Below are 11,823 nucleotides of genomic sequence, written 5' to 3'. Positions count from 1 at the left end.
CCTTTGGAGAATTTAGATTCTCAGTGATGAACAACACTGAAAGAATTCTATCGTGTAATTATTTATATAATATATATATTTGAGGAAAAAGAGCAAATGATGCACTGTCCCACCTTACCTAATATTTATCTCAGAAATCGAACTCTTAATTATGTTTACTCCCTTTATATATTTTGACAGTCCACTTCCATGAAGAAAAAATCTGAATATTAATAATTAATATACAGAAGAATGTAATTGATAATTGGATGCAAATAATGATTTTTGCTTATCAAATGTCGGGTTCTATGTTCGCCAACAATGCAGCTTTCCATGCGATGTGGACGAGAAGCACTTCTCGTCAGTAAAGATGACCCTGCCCTGCCCCAAAAGTCCAAACCCTTATCAGCCATGACGTTGAGCAAAATCAAGCCTTCCCACCTTATGTCGCTCCGTCAAGAGTTCCTTCGTCGCTGGAGTCCCGTGATGAATCCCAGCAGTGTGGAGTCTGCTTCGTACTGTCATCGATGACACCTAATCCAAGGTCTTCATGAATGGCCTCGGCGTTGGTTAAGGGTTGCTCTCAAGCCGCCCTGATAATGGCGTCATCCTCAGCTGGGTGGTTTTGCGTGGACCCCCCTGGCCTAGCTAAGCAAACATATTATCTTAAATGTTTAACTTATAATTTATATAACATTGCAATCATTATAGGTTCTTCGAATTTTGTACTCGATGGATTGATCATAGTTTAGTAAACATGGGGCGTATATTTTTGGTTTGGTTTCAAAAGCTAATCAAATAGAACGAGGTTACATATATCCATAATATTCTCAATTTGGTTGGTGGTTATTAAAATTGTAAATCATGCTGAGCCATCACTGAAATGACATTTAATAAATAAACTATAGCTATCATAAGACACACAATGACTGTGACGGGTGGACACATAAAATGCTCTTATAGGCTTAATTTTATCGAGACAACTCAATCGACTATCTAATTTTTGTTGGTCGGCAAGGGCCAACCACCCACGGTGTGGAATTATGGAGGTGCACCTGAAATATTACTGTGGTGTTGGAATGGCTGTGGATATCTGTAGTCTAACCCAAATTATAATAGCGAGACGAAATACATTTAAGAAAGAAACTTTCATATTAAATAAGCAAGATTAAATAACCATGAATAATGTAACATATCCACCAATCATTCAGCATAAACAACTTACGCATGTCGTTCAAGTTCCCACTCTTCTCCCATCTTCTTATCCACAACTGTAACGTGGTGGGGGACACACCAACATCACGTGCAATGGCTCGTATCGAGAAGCCATTGTCGCGTAAAAGTGACAATTCTCCTCGCAGCGCCAGATTTGTGTCCCTTTGATTTCATGGTGAGTGGTTTATGAAGCCGACCCATTTACAAAAATCCTGCTGACGACATCACACCTCCGTTGGGGATTCAGACTGTTTCGAGTCGAGTAAAACAATACCATGCTTCATATATCATTATATCGTTCCTGATTGTAGGATTAGCCAATAGGGATCATAATCACCATGGTATGAAATAAAGATACTACTGTTAAATATAATATGCTCATGCAATTATTGTTCCTGTTAAAAATTACATTGAGAACTGAATATTCGTTGAGCACTGCTTCGTAAAATGAGCTCGGTAAAATGTTCGCGAATTCTCTAACCTATTTATCTGTAACTAAGATTCGTTTAAGTATGAGATTTTGCTATAGTGTACTACACCAGTACCGTAATTTATAAGAGTATCATGAATCACAAATAATAAAGAATAGACACTTGTCCTGTACGAAGAGGCAAAAGGCTCGATTAGCCAGAAATGGATATGAACACAACAGATAAAAAAAAAAAACTTCGCCTGCCCTCTCCCTCCACCCCCACTTCCACCCCCTTCCTCTTCCTTCCCTCGCCTCTCCTCCCCCTCCCCCCTCTCTCTCTCTGAATGTTACTTCAGTTTAAGTATATTTTGTACGATTTTATTTTATCTATCCATCTATCTAATCTAATAATAATAATTTACAATGTGTTTATATCTAACGATCAATCAGTTGTTAAATTTGCAGCAAGGCTGGCATAAGTACGGTATGGCACGGTTGATATTTAGCCTATGTGTACGGTACGGAAATAACGCAACGACAATTTTACCAAAGTACTGTACGGGATAGTTCAGGTACGGAAAAAACTGTGCAAATTCCGTACCGTACTACCTTTACCTTAGGCATGGATATATTCTTTTGGTCTACGTTGAAAACAAGGGAAACGATATTAAGCAGTAGTAGTAGCTATTACTATTTTTATCTTAAGGTCAATTTTTTTTTTCTTTAGTGACTATTGACTCGGGTTATGAGTAAATTATTATAATTATTAGAGTGAGAGATATCTGCATGTATGGTGGAGTAGTAGAACGATAGACACTGTGATTGATGGTAAAGCTACTGTTATACTTGTGTTTGGTTACCTCCTTCGCAATCTTCATTTGGACTCAGGGCATCAGCCATATGCTTGTATTACGAAGGTGAAGAAGAGATGGCCGGAACATAACTGTCGGCATGGTAGCAGAAATCCGTTTGTCACGCAACTTTTCAACTTTTTTTTTTTAGCAAAGAGAGAGCCGCCTATTGCCTACAGATTGGTTTGAATAGGTAACTGGTTATAGTTGCTCTGTGTTACAAATAAAAATTGAGCATTTTTACCGGACATTCATTAGAGTTAAAGCCTTGATTATAGCGCAAAAATTATAGCAAAATCTCGTACTGATACCAGTCTTCATTACAGGGTTATTGACCAAAAACGTGACTGCACTGTCTGTGAAACCCACAGTAAGGGAGCTTTACCAATTACAATTAAACATTACCTTTTATTCAGGCTTGGAGTAATTGTCATTTATCTGAAATGTTTTTAATTACACGTTTTGAAGTTAACTGTAATTGCGTTTGTTTTTTATTTATACTTAATGGTAATTGTAATTGTAACTGAAAAGTTCAAATAATAAAGTACTTTATTTGAAATTGTTATCCTAGAGCAGCCCTCTTACTTTTCGAGAACTCATCTTAACCACATGCAATAGAGATGTTTTGAGTCGCTACCCAATTTATTTATATATTATTAAGGGAGAATGTTGTACAAACCAGCTAAACCAAATTCTAAAAACGTTTTTTATTCCATTTATTTCCTTTTTTGTACAAAGTTTTGCGAAAACAATGTTTTCCAATATTTGAGTTTTGTATTTCAGTATATTTTCTATAATGAGCATAATAAATTTTCAACACAAAAACATACTAACAATTTACTTAGGCAAATCATATGATGTTAATGATAATTTCTGCAGTTCTAAAATATTTTAGATATGTTTTGTGTATTTGTACTAAAGGTATTAAAGTTACAACTTACAATTGTTGCAGAAATTGACTGTAAAAGGACACTAAACTCAAGTATAAACACTTTGCAACTATCTGCATTTGTTTAAGGAAATGGGTGTGCGAATTTTGTAATTGAAGTATAATTGTAATTCGATAAACAGGTCAGGTAATTATGATTCGAATTGTATAGACATAAAGCAAACGTAATTTACCCCTAACCTGCTTATATTACTAAGACATGCGACAGTAGCTACTTCATACGAAATGGATAAGCATAAAAATAATGGAAACAAAAATTATCTTTTTTCAATGTATACATGGGAGAAAACTGATTAGAAATTCAGTGATTTTTCCACTGCACTTCGGCCTCTCTCGGGGCACCTGTGAATTAATTGTTCAATCTTTAATCGACTTAATCTTTCTCGGGATCTATGGGGTTCATGTCTGCACCCTTATTTGGCCAGTCAACCAATTCAAATCCTCTCGACCTTGAAACCATTCCTGGACTATTCTGGCCGTATGGATGGGGCAGCTGTCATGAATGAAAATGACAGGACTAAGTGAAAAGGGATAATTCCGCTGGTGAAGTGAAGGGAGAAAGAAATCTTGAAGAATTTTAACGTATTTTTCACTGATGAAAACCTTCAGTCTTGGTGATATCACATATACCATGTAAGGAAATCCAGGCCCACACGTTTACGGTTACAAGCCACTCCTGGCCACTTCGTAAATGTTTCCTTGGTATTATCTGAAGGAAAACAATCTGAATTTTTTTTACAATTTACGCGTTGCTTTCCGTAACAGGAAAAAAAAGTATATCTTAGTTTTACCAGACCACTGAGCTGATTAACAACTCTCCTAGGGCTGGCCCGAAGGATTAGATATTTTTTTCGTGGCTAGGAACCAATTGGTCACCTAGCAACGGGACCTACAGTTTATTGTGAGATCCGAACCACACTATATCGAGAAATGAATATCTATCACCAGAAATAAATTCCTCCGATTCCGCGTTGGCCGAGCCGGGATTCGAACTTCGGACCACCGAATTGGCAGCCGAGCGCGAAAACCACTCGTCCAGCGAGGAACTGTAACAGGGAAAATAATGATATATCGGTAGGGGGAAATGTAATGCTAAGTAACAACCCCTGCATTAAGATAATGTCTATTCATCTATGAGGATTAATACTTATTACAAGTTTGCATCCTCCAACCTCTTATACACTAAAACAGCTCGAAAGTGGATTAGTGGAATTCACGTTAAGAGAGGAACAGCACCACCTTTAGTAAACAGTGTTTCAAACAGACAATTAACAATTTTTCATTATGAAGACATACAGAATTTTAAACGTTATCAATGACAGTAATGACCTGAGATGTTGCAATGCCAGTAACAGCCAACCAATCAATCAGTCCCACTAATCGTGTGATTTAATATATCACTTTGTTCAGTGATAACGATATCACTGCTACAGCACCCCTATTACACGCTAACAATTTTTGTCACCCAATCATGGCTAGACTGAGGTGTTGTATAAATTTTGATAGGTTATCTCCTCTGCTAGTAGTATTTCGTTATCGTCTCCAAACTGAACAGCAACAACTATAGTTCTCCGGGCACAGATCGTCGCTCTACGAGAAAGTGGGCTTTCAATACGTGCTGTTGCACAGCATCTTGACTGTCTCCCCTACAACAGTAAATAAATGGAAAAGGAGGCAAGCTTAGACTGGGAAATTGACCGACTTTGGATAGCATTTATTTATTTCATTTATTTATTAATTTTTTAAACTATAAACCTTATAAACCCGTGAAATTATGAAACCTAAATTACAGTTGCTTTGGTCCTGTTGAACTCTTATAGTGATTCTTTCTCTTTACTTCCCAGAATACCAAATAGCGTTCCCATAATTAAACAGGCTTAAGAATTAATTCTTGATTATCGTAGGTATCTGCATGTTACTTACCTATTTCAGTTCGAAGACCTCCCACCACAAATGACCACCCGTTAGGATAACGACGACATTCGACGAGCAGCATAAGAAGATCCTTTTACCAATACTATTGCTATTTGTGAACATCTGGTATTAAATGTTTCGGCTATGACGGTGCGAAGACGTCTGCATGAGGCAGGAATACCTCATAGAATTCATGCCAAGAAGGAATTTCTCGCCGAACGGCATCGTGCTGATAGGCTTGCCTTTGTTCAACAGTTTGTGGGGGAGGTTATGGAATTTTGGTCTCGAGTCGTATGCAGTGACGAAAGGTCTTTTACTAGCAGAATTCACAGCAGAATACATAACTGAAGACCGAGTAATATAAGGTGAGTTTCTATAATCATTAATAACAGTCAGCCTATAATAATTATAAGCAAGGGTAATATTATAATCAAAAGATAATAATTTTGTCAATAACCATGTATTTTCCGCTAATTGAATTATATTGCCACGAGAAGTGTGAAAATAAAAATTCTTCATTGAAAACCCCCCATTAGTTCTATTATGGCCAGCTTTCAGGCATTAAGCAAATGCATTATTAATGTTATGAATAATCACGTAGACAAACTTATAATATAGAGTACAGCCTGTTTACTGAATTAAAGAATATCTAGCATAACGGACTGTTGCAGATCAAAGTTAATGCTATTATAAGTATTAATCCTTGCAGATGAATAAACATTCTTAACTTATTGCAAGGGTTGTTACTTAGCATTTTATTTCCCCAAACGATATAGCATTATTTTCCCTATTACGAAAAGCAAAGCGTAAATTGTTGAAAATTAGATTTTTTCCCTTCAGATACTACAGAAGAAATTTACGAGGTGACCAGGAATGGGCATGTCACAGTAAACTTGTAGGGCTGGATCTTCTTACATTATATGGATGATATCACCAGGATTGAGTGGGGTTCACTGGTGAAAAATACATTGAAATTCTTCATGATTGCTAACTTCTTTCACTTCAAGAGCGGAATTATTCCTCCCCGCCTGCTCCTGTCATTTTCATTCACGACCGCTGCCCCATCCATACGGCCAGAGTAGTCCAGGAATGGTTTCAAGGTCGAGAGGATCTGCAGTTGCTTGGCTGGCCAAGTAAGGATACAGACATGAACCTCACTGAGAATATTTAGGATAATTTGTAAAATGTTGGGAATCTGAGAGGGAGGAGAGACCAGATCAACTTATTGAACCTCTGGAAACACAATGGAAACTCTTCCACAATCGACCACAGATCGTCAGAAACCATGAATCTTCTATGCCTAACAGATTGCAAGAGGTGATCTAGAAGGAAGGTGGCTGGATTTCTCACTAATATTAAAAATAAATGTAAAAATTGAGTGTGTATATTTGGATTACCTCATGGTCATGATTATTATAATTTATTTATTAGAGAGGTGAATTTGATATTTTAAAGGAGTTCAAAATCTAAAAGGAATTTCGCTATCCTGATTTTTTCTTTAAAAATTATCTAAAAAGATAACCTTAGGACAATATCACCCCCTCAAACTACATTTCTCCAAATAGCTCTTTCCACAATGGACAGGTAAATGACTGAAGGGGCTGTTTAACAATAGAGACGTCTGTCTATTATCCTCACACGAATGATGATAAGAGCGAAAGGAATTTCTGTCCGTATGACATTAAAACATTTATCACAATTAATATATTAGAAAATATAAGCCAAGTAAATATGTTTATCTATATCATGTAATAATTATTGTAATGAACGGCGTGTAGGGTATAACATCTACTGTATATTCAAGAGGGAATACAAACCCAACATCGGTACAGCAAAAGCAAGAAGCTTGTCAGTTTGAATTACATTTTAGAATTCCAAAACCTGTAAGACGACTTAACAACAAGAACTCAATCCCCGTCACCCCCCCCCCCCCCCCGAAAAAATATATATGCATATATTAGTTTAGTCAAGATAGACTGTGTTAATGACATATCAAAACTGCCTACTTAGGCGGCAGTGGTATTTCTAGAAGACATGTCACTTTAAATTAGCTGATATGAGAGAGAGAGAGAGAGCGAGAGAGAGAGAGAGGAGCTAAGGTGTCGGACACTTTCAACAAGTTCATAGTGTTTGGGTATGTTCAATGAAGTGCTGCTGCGCTTCTCTTTATAGCTTCCTATTATATTATTGGTAAGAAACGCACTGCAACCGATACTATAAACTTCGCTTACGTGATAAGGTTAAAATATCCTGTTATGATGTTCGTGATTCTCTCCAATACCAATATAACTCTAAAATTTTTATCAATTTTAAGTATTGCGTAATGCATATGACCGATATATAATAACAGACACGGTGGTAAGATAACGACCTAGACGAAAGTTAAATGGAATCTTAATAAACAAAATTATATTAAAAGTGAGACAGTAATCTTAGTTACAGTTATATAACCTGCTCAGATTTCTTTTTTTTTTTTCTTTTACTCCGTGTGAGTGTGTGTATGTGTTTCTCCAAACATACCTAATGACTCCTCCCACTGAAAGAATTCCAGAGCTTATTGGTGGAACTTGCTAAAAGAGGAAGAGTCCTCCCCCCGTCCCCCTCAGTAAACACTGTTACCATATAATTTTTCGAAGTCCCTCAAGAAGGTGTACCAGGGAAACCTGTGTCCAACTGTACAATAGCATTTTCCATAATCGTACGGTTTGTACGATAATTCTAAGGTGTTGATAAGTATATAATTACAAATATAAGTGGTCGGTGAACTCCTCCATGAAACAGGCTAATTTCTAAAAATGAATAAATAAATAAATAAATAAATAAATAAAAAAAAAACGATTTCAGAGTCCATACATGGCTTGCCGCCGCTTGTCTCCAATTGTAACGTGGTTCACAGCTATTGGAACAGTGGGAGGCACTGAAGCTATTTTTCTCGGAGAAGTGGTTCGCTGAGAAACTATTAGCAACAGAGTTGATGATCAACTCCCTTCATGATCCTTTCATGAAGTTATATTTCATGTTCCTTGACTGGGTTCTTCCAAAATTTACTGAGTTCAACAAATTTTTCCAGTTAGATAAAGCAGTGATAACAGTTCTCCATGATAAAGTGTCCATGCTATTCAGAGACCTTCTTCTCTCATTTATGGACAGGACCTATGTAATGAAAACTGATGTAAATACTGTAAATCCTGAAAGACATGACAGGCATCTTAGTGACAGCCAAATGTATGTACCTAGGAGTTAAAGTTATGCAGGGATTAAAAAGCCCCTCCATACAGGAAAAGAAAGCTCAACAGCAGGAGTTTTTTCAGAGGTGTAGAAGTTTCCTTGTAATGGCATGCACAGAAATAAAGAGGTATAATTTCAATGATGGTGTCCTGTCAAAGTTAAACTCTCTGTCCAAAAAATGTCCTCTCATCAGAATTCAGAGAAGAATCCCCTCCCCTCTTGCATCTGAGCTTCCCTTGATTGTACCCCCAGATGACCACTCACTACTTCAAAAGCTGGATGATCAATGGAGAATGTTTCCCATATTGCAACATGAACTTAAACATCTCGTTAATGAATCACCTGATAAGTTCTGGGGAGAAGTGTCCCAAAAAGAGTCTAGCTTTTCAGACCTGGCCAATTTTGCTCTAACTGCTCTTTGCTTGCCGCACTCTAATGCTGAATGCGAACGAGTGTTCAGTAAAGTTAACCTCTTTAAAACTAAACAAAGAAACAGACCGAAAACAAGGACAGTTAATGGGGCTCTTCTCTCTGCTAGTTGCACGTTTATCATGTTCAGCTGGTGAGTCTCCACCTATAACAATATAATCCAGATATGGATAAGCAAAATCATAAGAAGCTAACAAGTGGGAAATGAACTTCTGAAATATTGCAGGAGCAGAATGGATACCAAATGGTAACCGTAAATATCTATATAGACCCAAATGTGTGTTAAGTACCAAATATTTACAGTCTTCTGGAGCAACTTCAAAATATAGTAAAATATCTCAAAGAAATAAACCTGCTTTATATGATATAACGTCTTATAATTTCATAGTTATACAGTAAGCGCTGAATGGCCTTTGCTGCCCCAGTGCTTGGTGTTACACCTAAACTTTATAAAACCAACCAACCAACCATTTGCAAATAAGAATTCTTGAGATATCAGGTAATGGGAATTTAGATTCATGAAGAATTTAATTTATTTTACGAAAATCCCCACAAACCCTAAGGGATCCATTCTGCTTCCTGACAGTAACAATTGGCGAGGCATAATCTGAGAATTCTACTCTTTCTATAATCTTATTTTTTTCAAGCTCTTGCAGCGCACTCTCAACCTCACTGCGTAACGTCAGTGGCACCGTGCGGACCTTCTAAAAAACAGGAACATGACCAACTTTAGGATACAATCGGGCTTGAAAGTTCTTAATAGGTTTCAAACTATCTACATTATAGTTTTCCACAAAATCGTATATTTAAAACCTGATGGACATTAATTATATTGCACTTATCTATTAAATTCCTACCAATCAAGTTATTTGGAGAGTCTGACCCAACAATTATGAATTCAACGTCTGAATGATTTTGCTGTTTGTATTGAAAATTTGAAACTTTGACCTTCCCAAATACTTTGATTGGCGCTTGGTTATAACCCTGCAATTTAGTTCTACAGTTCTGTAATGTCCAATTTAACTTCTTGAAATAATCATACTTTAATGTGGAAATAGCTGAACCGTGTCAATTTCAAATAAAAATGGCTTATGATTCAATTGACAATTAACAACATAAGGTTGAACAGAACTCTTGTTTACTATACATCTCAAATCAAGTGACTCTTCATCATTGGATTCCTCTTCTTGGATTATAACTTGATGAGTCTTCTTCAAATGGGGTTTCGTTTTTGGCGGCGCTCTTGTGAAAACTAACCTGAAGCTGCTGTACAAGCCTAAGAAGACAATTGTCATAACTTAATTAATACTTTCGTGGGCTCAAGGTGGATTAAATACACACTTCGTGTAAAGTACTCACAGCTTTATTGTTCCTTCCCTCCGTTACAGGTGGTATAACTTATGACTTATGCATAGCGTTACTCTCCTGATCCTGGCTGCTCTTTTTCGGATCTTGTTTACATGCTGACCTCTTTTTGACCGGGTCCCGCCAGCATTATAAAGTAGAAAAATAGTAATGTATCTCTATATCAGGGTTGTAACAGCAGCTATATGCAGTATGTATGCTATATTTTATTTTCAGTTTTAGACATCAAAGGTAGCGTTGGAATTGTTTAACAAGGAAATTCTGAAATGTCACCCTTGGGGAGATCCGGTCAGGGCGACGTAAACACAACATAGAAAACAACAATTATTCGATAATAAGTTGAAATAGGTATTTTCTGATAATTCAAGGAACGTTCAAAAAGTTGTCATTTATCTCATATTTTATTAATCACTGACTTCTCATTTTGCCTTAACATGAAAACTCTGTGTGTGTGTGTGTGTGTGTTTGTAACACACTCGATCGGTGGCCGAGGCAAAACACCCTGTAACACTTCTTTACAGTATACATGGGATTTCTGAATGACGAGTCCAGCGCAAATTCATTTTAATAACACTACCAGAAAGTAATCTATCTTTTTATATTTTACCGTAAATGATTTTTCATCACATAATAATATAGAAGCTTCACTTGTATGTGTGTTTACATCTATGGCATTTCAAAAGAAGTCTTGCGGTTTCTGCCGTTTTGTGTGTCGTCCGCCCGACGTCGGTGACGAAGCAAACTTTCATTATAAAGAGACTCCTGTTCTACAACTATTAACGTCAGTAATTTTATTTAATAGTGTGTGAAAGAGGTGAAGATAACTTTCTACTTATATAATATCAGCAGATTGATCTGAGAACGTAAACTGATGGGATTTCATCTACAAGATGGTTTGTTGAGTGTCTTCAAGACCAAGTAATTTCGCTTAAGTTCCTGCTGCAGTTTCACAACTGAAGGATACGGGTATGGTAGAAATCAATTAATTTATATTTTACTGGACATCAGTTGCCTTGTGAATGAAAAGGTATTGGTAGGTCTTTATAAATATTCCGCAGCGAGCTAGACTATGGCAGTTGACGTTTTTCTATGCAGATTTACCTCCTATTCGTTTCGGGAACAAATGATCACCGTAAGGCTACTGAAACTCTATAGGCTATATCCCAAAATTGTTGCGGACTACAGCGGATATTGGTAATTTGGTATAGGTATTTGCAACTTTTACTGTGATTTCTTATGTTAGATTGTTCTGGATTTGATAGTCGACAACCCGTTCTATAGCTAATTCCTTGATGAGACTATCAAATCCAGAACAATCTAACATAAGAAATCACAGTAAAAGTTGCAAAACACTCATAGATGCCAGTCATTTTAATATTGTAGGAAGAACCCGACATATAGACGAACTAACCACCCTTGAATCAATAATGATTAAGCTAACTGTACCTTCTCTTAACAGTCGTCTTCCACCCAACTGTTTA

The sequence above is a fragment of the Macrobrachium nipponense genome, chromosome 36, assembly GCF_015104395.2.
Source record: "Macrobrachium nipponense isolate FS-2020 chromosome 36, ASM1510439v2, whole genome shotgun sequence".
Lineage (NCBI taxonomy): Eukaryota > Metazoa > Arthropoda > Malacostraca > Decapoda > Palaemonidae > Macrobrachium > Macrobrachium nipponense.
This window is presented reverse-complemented; position numbering follows the sequence as displayed.